This window comes from Mus pahari, chromosome 10 (genome assembly GCF_900095145.1).
Source record: "Mus pahari chromosome 10, PAHARI_EIJ_v1.1, whole genome shotgun sequence".
NCBI lineage: Eukaryota > Metazoa > Chordata > Mammalia > Rodentia > Muridae > Mus > Mus pahari.
Window position 1 is genome coordinate 75,242,622 of NC_034599.1, and position 12,399 is coordinate 75,255,020.

Below are 12,399 nucleotides of genomic sequence, written 5' to 3' on the forward strand. Positions count from 1 at the left end.
CTGGGCAGACACCTCGTTTCGGGCGGGAAAAGGCCCCGAATGCTGGACCAAGCCTTAGTTCTGCTCTTGGGCGCACACCCCTCCTTGGGTGGGGAAAGGCGCTGGATGCCGGGGGACTACTCCCAGGCGAACACCCCTCCTAGGGCAGGGAAAGGTGCCGGGTGCCGGATCAGCCTGGGGACTGCTGCCAGGCGAACCCCATATACTTTTAAAAATGATTTAAGATCAAAATGGAAGACAGAGAATGTGTTATGCTGGGGAAATGGTTTTGTCTATATCTCCACAGGTGAAGAAAGACTATGCCTTGACTTCCCTGCTAGGATGCACTGTGCTTTGAATCTGTGAGTCAAAATGAACCATTCTCCAGGATGTTGCTTTATCAGAGTATCTCACCATGGCAACAGGTGAAATCCAACAGAAACTAAGACAGCTAGCATATTGGTATATGTAGCGTCACAGCTGTAATTCTTGACAGGTGGTTCATAGGTTCTGATCCAGTAGAAGCCTCTGGTTTCATTGTGTTGTATTCATCTATTGAGCAGAGTACCAGGAGAGTAAATGGTATGCATTTAACAGAGAGGAGTGCCATTCTGAATTGCAAGCATAGATTTATGATGATGCACAGGAGGCAACAAAGGAAGCAAAGAGCCCCAGAAGGATCAGGGCCAGAAAAGTCTGTGCCATTAGGAAGGATGACTTTGGAGATCATATGTTTGTTGAAATATATGAGGTAGAGGGATTTTCTAGCTGAGAAAAGAAACTTAGAGGATAGAGTCTAGGAGCTGTGAGTCTATTTGTGTGCAAGTTGTCTGTCGCGCAGAGTCCCTACTCTGAAACTCAGTTTACTTTTTACAGTTGAGAGACGAGAGGAAACTTTATTCAAATATACTTTATATGACATCCTAGGCAATTATAGTTATACAACTCTTACTATTATCATCTCTCGGAACTTTACTATAAGACTCTGTATGTTGCAAAGGAATACCGCTCCCTTGAGTCATAGGGAGACAGTAAAGATCATGCAACATATATAGTAGTAACGAAACCATGGCCCTGTGTGAGAATGGAAACAGAGGCAAACAGTTCTTTGCAAGGTGGAGGAGTTAATGAAATTAAAAACTAAAAATGAAAGTGAAAAAAAAAAACAACCCAGTTAATTTAAGGCATCAAATAAGGAAGTGAAGAAGCTGGGTCTGTCCCACAGGCCTTTGTTACTGCACAGTTTCTCACAGGAAAGATACAGATTAACAGAGAGTTCCTTCTCTGTGCCTCATTGTGACCTAATACTTGAGAGAACAACCTCAAGGATGAAAGGTTTATTCAGACTTTTGTCCGTAGATGTTCTGCTCCTGGCCCTCGGGTAGCATCATGGAAGCAGGAGCATGTGGCTTGTTGAGGAGCATGAAGGGAACTGGGGACCAGGCATAATGTTCAATGTCACCCCTTCTGGTGATCTACTACTTCCAGATAGGCATCACTTCTTGGAGTTTCCAGACCTACTAAAACTGTGTCACTTGCTGGGAACCGGACAGTCATGTAGCACGTGAGCCTGTGGAGGACATCTCTCCACTGCTACCATTCCTAGCAAGAAAAGGTCTGCCTTTTCAGTACAGAGAGCTAACCAAATAATTTTTAATTGAGGGAAGGCTCTTCTCCAGGTATTTGCATTGTTTGATGTTTAACTGCAGTTCTTTAAAAGTGAGCAATTATTCTTTAATCCACAGTAGGTAAATAACAACAACAACAACAACAAAATGAATGGAATTCCATTTTGTTCTCATTTTTTTTTCCCACATTACATTCCAATCGAAGTCCTCTCATTCCAGTTCTGCCTTTGCAAATCCCTCCCCTTTTCCTCATAGACAGAGAAGTCTCTCTCCCCCTCCCCCACCTTGGGTACCATCCCACCCTGGGTCATCCAATCCCAGCAGGACTAAGCACCTCTCTCCCACTGAAAACCAACTAGGCTATCCAGGTAGGGGAAGGGGATCCAGCACCAACTGTTAAGGGACACAAATGAAGACCAAGCTGTTCATCTACATATGCCCAGCCCCTGCATGCTCTTTGGTTGGTAGTTTAGTCTCTGTGAGCCTCTTGGGCCCAGGTTAGTTGACCTTATAGATCCTTCTGTGGTGTCCTTGACCTCTCTGGTTTAATCAATTATATCCCCTCCTCTTCCGCAAGACTCTCTGAGCTCTGTCTGACATTTAACTATGGCTCTCTATATCTGTTTCCATCCACTGCTGGATGAAGCCTCTCAGGAGACAGTTATGGCAGCTTCCTGTCTGCAAGCATAGCAGAATATCATTAATAGTGTCAGGGGTTGGTTCTTTGACATGTAATGGGTCTCTAGTTGGTCCAGTCATTGGTTGGCCATTTCCTCAGTCTCTGCTTAGTCTTTATCCCTGTCACCTTGTAGGCAGCACTAATTTTGGGTTGGAGGTTTTGTGACTGAGTTGGTGTTCACGCCTTCCACAGGAAGTCCTGTCTGGATACAGAAGGTAGCCACTTCAGTCCCTGTGTCCCCTGCAGGTAGGAATTTCAGTTAGGGTCATCTCCACAGACTCCCTATAGCTTCCCCCATCCCAGGTCTCCAGCTGGTCCCAGAGATGCCCCCCACCACCACCAATTTTCATTCTTACTCTCAATTGGGCATTAGCTATAAAGTGCAGGGTTAACACACTACAATCCACAGGACCCCGACCCCCCAATAAAAAGCTGGGAAATAAGGTGGGCTCAAGGGAGAGGATGTGTGAATCTCACTCAGAAGGGGGAAACAAAATAGTCATCAGAGATGGATGGGGTGAGGGAACTGGGTGGGAGAGGGGTGAGGAGGTGTATGAGGATGGGGAACAGGTATGGGGGAGGAATGGTAATGTTAAATGGTAGAACTGTGGTGATGGCTCAGTGGGTAAAGTGCTTACTGTGCAACCATGGGGACCTGTGTTCATATCCCAAGTTCCAACATAAAAGCTGCTCTGTGGCTCATGTCAACACTGCAGGGGTAGGAAGGCAGGCAAATCTGGATCCTCCCTGACTTGCTAGTGTAGCTAAAATGTTGAGCTCCTGGTTCGGTGACATCTCTTGCCTTAAAAAAACATAAGGTAGACAGTCATTGAGGAAGATGTCTGACCTTGACCTCTACATATGGCCCTCCACAAACACACATGCATGCATCATACACACACAACAACACGCGCACGCACGCACATACACACACACACACACACACACACACATACACATGGGCAGCAGTATTTTATTTTTCCAATGAGTAGCTTGAATAACTGATGCATCTTTTAGAAGTTATTCCTGTACGTACATTACAACTTTTAGAAAGTACTTTGGAAAAAAAATGTATCACTGAATTTTGCTAAAAATGAGTCCGATTCCTAAGACCAAATCAGATAAGTTGGAGGCATTTCTTAGAGGGAACATGAGAGTGGGAGAATTGAACGGATTCAGTAACTGTTCTCCTTAAGGGAATTATCTCGAATTCTTAATTTTTGTCATTATTAAGAATTTACAATTGTTCAAAACACAGTATGAAGACGCTTTCTTTCCCTAAAACATTCTAGTTACACCTTTCTTCCGTAATATTAATTTTGATGAAGGATGGACCAAAACATGCCTCCTCTGAAGCTGAGCATAAGACACATAAAAGACGGAGGACGTCACCAAAGCAGATATGAAGCCAGCGGGCCAGAAAACCAGTCAGCTGACGCTGCATCCAACATGAAAAGGCACGAGCATGAAAACTGACGCCGGTAGCCATCTGAGGCCAGGGGACATGTGACAATGGAAACGCGTTTACACACATGCTTGTCGCAAATGACTTTGGACCTGACTGGGTAGTAGAGTCTCAGTTGCAGGCCTTCAGGGGACTTTCTTAGGATACGTGTGGGAGATGGTTATTATCAAATCATGTAGTTGATCTTCCTTTCACAATTTCCAAACATCTCAACAGGACAAAAGGTGTACACAGGTGTAGTCCATCTAGGCTCATTCTTCATTACTTACTTTGGCCCTGCAGCTACACAGTTAATTTCTTTTTAAATAATTTTACTACTTTTTTTAAACTAACTTTTACGTTTATTGAATTGTTTTTACCTTGAGGATTTTTTAAAACTTGTATCTTAATGTACTTCTAATGCATCAATATGGCCTCAAGATGAAACAGATCCCAGCTATTTCTTGAAGCTCTTATCCTTTCCCAGCATCCCAGCAGTCAGCCTCTGTAACAGTTCTTTCTAGTACTTCTCACCAGTTCTTCTAGTTGGCCCCTAATCTACTCTGACAGTTAGGAACTAAAATAGTAAATTGTGAGACCACGCCAAGTCTGATGCGGTAGGATGTCTTTGCTAAACAAAGGACCCAGATATTGTACTTTGATGCTCATGCTGTTCCACTCAACATTACTTTTCTTCAAAAGGACTGACGAAGAACAACTGAGAAACAAACAACTCTTCACATACTGACTTTTAACTCAAAGCTCTGAATCTGACACCGGAAACTCCATACCTGTCTAAAGTCAGGCTGGCACTAGGGTTATACTGGGGTTCAGAAGACAGATAATTTGGTGAAATTATCTATTTGAGTTTTTCTATTTAACTTTTAAGAAATGAGGATTATTCAGACAGAAGAAATTAATGAAAAATAGCTAAAGATATTCAGAAATACTATAAATATGTATATTTATTATAAGTTAAACTATAATGATTTATAGTTTTGAGTTCTTAGTATTCTTTCTCTGTCTCTGTCTCTGTCTCTGTCTCTCTCTCTCTCTCTGTGTGTGTGTGTGTGTGTGTGTGTGTGTGTTAGCTTGGTGAAGGTCTAAATGAAAACCATTGGTTTTCTGTTCTGATACTAAAATTTCTGCAAAGCGCAGACTTAACAAAACACAGCATTATGCTGTCTCCCATAAAACAGAACTGAATTTCCACCCACTCTGGTCCAATGACACAATAATATTTTTGAGGAAGTGTTTTGGGGCTCACCTGTGTTTTGTTGGTTAAGTTTCTCATTGTATTTTTGTATATTGATTCTGGATGTTCTTTCCTATTTCCAGGTACATTTTTTAAAAAAGCAGGTACCTGTATTTTATATGTAATAAGCAGATAACTTCACTAGATAAAGTATCACATGACAAAAATGAGGGTTGAAAGCAGTATTTTGAGTTTTGGTTAATGGCACTGGCTTCAAATGGCTTGAGGAGTCTTTAACAAAGACAAATCTTTATCATGGACTGGATTGAACGAGAGTGGAGAAAATATACTTCATTCAGGACAGAGGAGGGAATGAGCAAGAACATGTACCAGCTGTTTGGGGGTATTGTAGGAAACAATGTGTGGATGGCAAGAACATGTACCAGCTGTTGGAGTATTGTAGGGGAGAATGTGGGGATGGAGAATAGAAGCTGTACTTTGATGACCTTCAAAGGCTGCCCAAGCAGCCATCTTACCACCGGTGAGAAGACTGAAGTTCTGAGCCAAACTAAAATGTCATTTTGGGGGAGGAAATAATGGAGTTTGTGGTTGCCTTAGCTTTTTTATTCTGATTGTTTAACAAAAAGTATAATGCTAGTGAGTGGGCAGCTAAGAAAAGACTTAATCCTTCTTCAAAAAGATTTTGTTTTATGAATAAGAAGGTGAATTTTGAGTTAGCTACTTAAGAAATTCAAGGTAAGAAAGTTTTGCCTGCAGCTTAAAGTCTCAGAAAGAGTAAGTGAGGTGTTTAGGATATTGAGCCAGCTTGTGAACCCTGCTTCTTGCTACTCTGCAGGCTTGGTTTGCATTCTGACTTCCCACAATTCTGTTTGCAGAATCCTCTTGAAATGTATAGGGTCTTAGGCAATTGCATAATCACTCACATTATCAGCAAAGTCCTTATGCCTCACAACTACAGTCTGGCATTTCTCTCAGATAGCTTAAAATTTAAGCTACCCAAAAATGCCAGTTCTGGAATTTAATAACAAGAGCTGGCAGCTTCTGCTTAGTGAAATAGAAAAGGAAAACATTTCAAAGTTGTTTGCCGAAAACGTAGTGATGAAATAACAGAGCATTTTGGAATATGCTATTTCATTTGATTCTTATCATAGTTTTCTGAGGCAGTTGCGCAATTACTAGTGTTTCTGAGAGAAATGGAAATCAAGAGTGGTTGTTTTCTTTAGTTGTTTTGAAGAGGAATGAAAGTAGTTCCCATCAGTCCTCAGTCTATGCATCAGGCTCTTCGACGAGAGGTCTGTTACATGTCACAGTTGTTTATCATTTTCAAGCTGTTCATGCGCTTTTCTTCTTTCTCACGAAATGGAGACTCGAGTCATTCTTTAGATTTAAAGAATGGCACCAATATATAAATAATATCAAAAGATCAGTGTAGCAATTCTCCATAGGTAAGCCTCACTAGTATAAGTATCCTGGATTCAAATAATTTTTGAAAGGTAGACCTCAGGGAGACTTGTTTGATATAAGTAGCTTCTGAGAGAAAAAAATAGGCTTTCTTAGGAGCTTCTCACGCAGTCAAAAAGCATCAGAATGATTCCTCAGAATAAGTTTCTAAAATCAGGAACATTTTGAAAGTACAAAACCAATTTTAGAAATTATTTTACCAAAATGTTAAAAAAAAGACATAACTTTCAGTTCTTGAATCATTTTACAAAGTCTTTAGTGAGTTTTATTTAGCTAAGAGAGAAAGCAATTGTCTCACATTGTGGTTGACCTCACACATAGCTAACTGAGATTTACTTTTTTTTTTTTTTTTTTTTAAAATTTTCATTTGTTTAGTGTGTTGGGGTTTGATTACAGCAATTATATACAGTGGTGTTATTTTTTTATATGTATAAGATAGAGGGAGGGAGTAACAAGGTTTCCCATGGAAGAAAAATTTCCTCAGATTAAAATGTAATGTACCATAATGGGATTTTCAGCAAAAATAAATGTCCTTAACACTTAATGTATACATTTTTTTGTCTTTTTTTCCAATTTTTATTAGGTATTTACTTCATTTACATTTTAAATGCTATCCCCAAAGTCCCCTATACCCTCTCCCCCTCCCCGCTCCCCTACCCACCCACTCCCCCTTCTTGGCCCTGGTGTGCCCCTGTACTGGGGCATATAAAGTTTGCAAGACCAAGGGGCCTCTCTTCCCAATGATGGCCGACTAGGTCATCTTCTGCATTGTCCTTTGTTCTTTAAAGGTTATTTTCCTCCATGATTAGAAATGTAAACAGGCATGTGAACACACAGGTATTTACACTTACTGTCTGGTTATTTATTTGATCTTCTTATTTCCTGCCTATCTATTTATTCACCCCCATCTGTCTTTCTGTAATAATATGTGGCCTTTTAGGTTTAAAAGTTATTTAAATGCAGGAAAATATTTGGATAAAAGGTTATTTAGATACAAATAAACATATGTAAATTATTTTTGATCTGATAGCTTATATTTACATTTTACCATAAACATTTAAACTACCATGAAATAACCATGTGCTAATCAGATGGCAAAAATTAAAAGTAAAGAAATTATTGTTAAACATAAAAAAACAGGCTGGAGAGATGGATTAGTGGTTAAGAGCACTGACTGCTCTTCCAAAGGTCCTAAGTTCAATTCCCAGCAACCACATGGTGGCTCACAACCATCTTTAATGGGATCTGATGCCCTTTCTGGTTTGCCTGAAGATAGCTACAGTGTACTTGTCATATAAACAAACAAACAAACAAATAAATAAATAAAATCTTCAAATAAAAATAAAAATAAAAAAGAGAATCACTGAGTTCAGTGATGAAATGTTAAAAAAAGAAAAAAGAAAAAAAACATAAAAAAAACCACATATGCCATTATCAGAAATGTAATATTTTTAAATGTTGCTTCCAGTAAGGAGTAGTTGCTTCTACTAAGATATCATATACAAATGGTAAGACATATACTTCTGTATTTATACCCAAGTGAGACTGCATCTCTTGTCAAAAATTATGAAAGCTTTAGTAGCACAATTCATAGCATCCCCAATCTAGATATTGACAAAGTCCCTACTCCTAGAATTAATGGATAATGTACATTACCATTTCATAAAGAGATACGCTAAAGCAGTAATAGTGAACAAAGCTATGACTCCTCCTTACATATATTTAAGGCAAAGGAACCAAATAACCTGTATTCTTTTGAGGTAGTTCAGCAGAAGGGTGCCATAGCGTGCCATTATAGTCCTGCTTCTTCTTTTCCTTTCTTGAATGTTTCTACTGATTCTTTAAGAATTCCATACACTATATTTTGATTATGTATTCCCCCAACTTTTCCCAGGTCCTCACAACCGCCCTATCCACCCAACTTTATGCTTTCTTTCTTTCTTTCTTTCTTTCTTTCTTTCTTTCTTTCTTTCTTTCTTTCTTTCTTTCTTTCTTTCTTTCTTTCTTTCTCCCCTCCCCCTTGCCAATGGGTGCAGGTTTTGTGGGCTGACTACTCCTGGGTGTGGGGGATGCCCTAAGAGTGTTATATAGCAGGTGTTACTCCATTGAAGAAAACTGACTTTCCCTCACCCAGGAGCCATCAACTCAGCAAAAGGTAGGAGTTCATGCTTACCTTCCTTCTTCCATACTTAAATTTTTGTCTCTATTTAGCCTTACAGGTCCTGACATGCTGTTACAATCTGCATGAGTTCCTATGTCATCTGCTCTTTTGTGCCTGGAAAACATGATTTCTCTGAAGTCATTCACAACCTCTGGCTCTTACCATGCTTCTTAGACCCTTCTTCTGAAATGATCCCTGAGCCTTGAGGAGAGGCATATGCTATAGACTCATATGCTCATTTAGTGCTGAGCACTCCATAGTTTCTGATTCTCCAAACAGTGAACAGCTTTGTGTCTCCGAGTTAACTATCTACTTCAAGAAGCAGATTCATTGATGAGGGTCAGTTTGTCATTGACCTAAGGGGATATCGAGAAGTCATTAGGAGTTGTTTGAATGCTCTGTCCATCTAACAATATAAGAGTAGTAGTTTTCCTTTGGAGCCAATGATTAATGTAACTGTGCCATTTTCAATCTCATGTATATAGTCAGGTATGGGTTTCCTCTTGTGCTGTGGGCCTTAAAGACTCAAAACATGGCAGGTTAATTCTGTAACATTCATGTTATCATTGCACCAGTGTGCATATCTTCCCAAGGCGTAGGAGGTAGCTCACAGGCTCACAGCCAGTTGAGATGAATAATTATTATTCTCCTGCAGGAGCAGGCATAGTACCTTTCACCCTTAGGAAAGCTAACCTGTAGAGATCAAGTTTTCTGGTCAGCATCAGCTAGATTTCTCTGTATTCTATGACTTAAGAAGTAGAGTACTACCAATTAAGTTATGTTGGGTAACCAATAGCATTGACAATAACTTGAATTTGTGGGAAGATGGCAGGTACTATGGGACAACAATTAGACAACAATTCAAAAAGAGGTAACCCATTCCTACTGCTGGAATTTTCATCTGGTAGTATTAATACCTGGTTGGGGTATTGCCCTCTTTATTATTGGGTGACTACATTTCATAAGGCCTTTAGTGTCAGTTATCCTCCCCATATTCTCTTCTTTATGCTGCATTTTCAGCTAAATAATAAAAATAATGAATGGATGTGTGTTTCATTTATGTGAAAAATGTTATAATCACAGAAGTGTTGAAAGGTGTGAAAGGAGCCATGTTAGAAAGACATGGACAGAGATTTGGGAAGATGTGTGTTTGTATGCATGTGTTTGTCTGTGTGTGTGTGTGTGTGTGTGTGTGTGTGTGTGTGAATATGTGTGTATCTGTGTGTGTGTATCTCTGAGTGTATATGTGTGTGTATGTATCTGTAAGTGTGTGTATCTGTGTGAGTGTGTATTTGTGTGTGTGACTGTGTATCTGTGTTTGTGACTGTGTATCTGTGTGTCTGTGTATAAGTGTATGTATATCTGTGTATGTGTCTGTGTGTATGAGTGTGTATGCATTTGTGTATGTGTGTGTATGCATGTGTGTGTGTGTGTGTGTGTGTGTGTGTGTGTGTGTGTGTGTTTGGGTTTCTTGATAAAAACACAGGAACATCAAAACATGGTGGGGGAAGAAAGCCAAGGTAGGTTGAAAGAAGGAGAAGACATATATGGGAAATTAAACCTCATTTTCCCACCATGTTATCCATCCATAGTTCCAGTGTGTCTAGAATTAGAGTCCAGTGGTCAGCCTTTCTTTAAGTGTTAGAATTTTGGCCAACACTGAAAGCTGGTGATTCCTGGTACGAGCCTATAATCACCAGCTATGTAGGGGATTAATTCAGTTTCAGATGTCTGTTTGTTTATTATTTGGGATTTATATAGAAATACACAAGAGGTACCCAGCCTGACCACTTAGCCTCCAGAACAGGGTTATGGCCTAAAGTAAGAAAATAGAGAAACTATGCTAACTTCTGGAAAATAAGTAATGAATCTCTTCTCAGAAACTATAAAAATTGAGGGGATATGTTACCACTTGAGAGGTTCTCTGAGAAGAAATCAAAACTTTCTCCTTCCTTTCTCAGAAGTTTCTAGCTGGTCTTAAGTGATCCATAGATTTTGGAAGGTGTCTGCTGACCTTGATAAATGTAACTTCTGTAGGGATTCTGTCAGAAATATATGCTTCTATTTCACATTTTGTCTTTGTTAGCTGAAACCTTGAAGTACATCTTGCTCGGTTTCACCTTAGCTTTACCCAAGTCCTATTTTAGCTCCTTTTCCCTCAAAGCTACACAGCCATTAGTCAATCAAAATGCACTTACTTTTTGGTTTCATACAGAGACACGTGGAACTTGAAATTTTTTGACCTGAAAAGTGATTCCCCCAGAGGTGTGAATTTTACCCCAATTAGGAAGCAAGGGCATAAATGTGATCTGAGGACTTCATGGTTAAGACAAGAGCTCTTGGGGCCTCTTATAAACATACTTTCCACTTGTATGTTGATTTAGTTTCACAGACATACTTTCATGAATGTACTTTCACGTGTCATATGTTTTAATTAAGCATCCGAACTCTCACCGCAGAGACCTGTTTTCTCTGCTATGGAACCTGAAGGTCACAGAGGCTGTCTGTCTCCTCTGTATCCTCTTCAAGGCCTGCCAAGGAAGGGTATGATAACGGGATTCCTTTCAAGTCGGGTGTTCCATGTTAGGTACCTCACAGATATTAGGAAGTCAAACAAAATTAAGAATTTGGATCAAACAAAGATTTTTTTTTTTACAGGGAGCTTGATAGGCAATGAGGACACTATATTGATTTTTCTTAGTAGTTGTACAAATTTTCACATCCACCTGAAATGGAAGAGTGTTCTCCTTGCTCCAAATCCTCACCATCAAGAGCTATCACTTGTATTATTGATCTTAACCATTCTGACAGGTGTAAGATGGAATCTCAAAATAGTTTTCATTTGCGTTTCCCTGATGGCTAAGCATGTTGAATATTTTTAAAGTGTTTCTCAGCATTTGAGCATGAAGAAGTTAAGTTGGTGCCTACATGGAGCCTTTACCCCTATGTTCAAGTCTCTTTGCTACATGAAGGTATTCTGCAGGCAACCAAAAGAGAAACAGAGATACTAACACAGCTCAAAAACCTTTGACCTACAATCTATCATGACTGTAAAATATCTTAGGGCAATGGTGGTGCAGAGCTTGTGGGAGTAGCCAACCAATGTCTGACTTGACTTAATACCCACTCCATGAGAGGGAACCCATACCAGACACTGCCTGGGTAACCAAGAACCAGTGACTAGGTAGCCCAGAGACATTGGGTAAAAACTAAATAAAATTGGTCTAAAAAATCAATAAAATGATTCCTAATGACATTCTGCTATATTCATAGATAGGTACCTTATCCAGTCATCATCAGAGATGCTTCCCCCAGTAGTAGATGGGAAAGATGGAGAGCCCACAGCCAGGAAAAAAGAAATACACACACACACACACACACACACACACACACACACACACACACACACACGGGGTGGGGGACTAAATTGGATGTCTCCATCAAATCCCTCAGCTCAGGGAGCTCAGAGAATCCCAAGGAAGAGGAGGCAGAAAGAATGTAAGAGCTTGAGCAGGTGGAAAACACCATAAGAACAAGGTCTTCTTTATTTACATTTCAAATGCTATCCCGAAAGTTCCCTATACCCCACCCCTGCCCCTGCTCCCCTACCCACCCACTCCCACTACTTGGCCCAGGCCTTCTCCTGTGTTGGGTCATATTAAGTTTACAAGACCAAGGGGCCTCTCTTCCCAATGATGGCCGATTGGGCCATCTTCTGCTACATATGCAGCTAGAGACTCAAGCTCAGGGGGTACTGGTTAGTTCATATTGTTGTTGCACCTACAGGGTTGCAGCCCCCTACAACTCCTTGGGTACTTTCTCTAGCTCCTC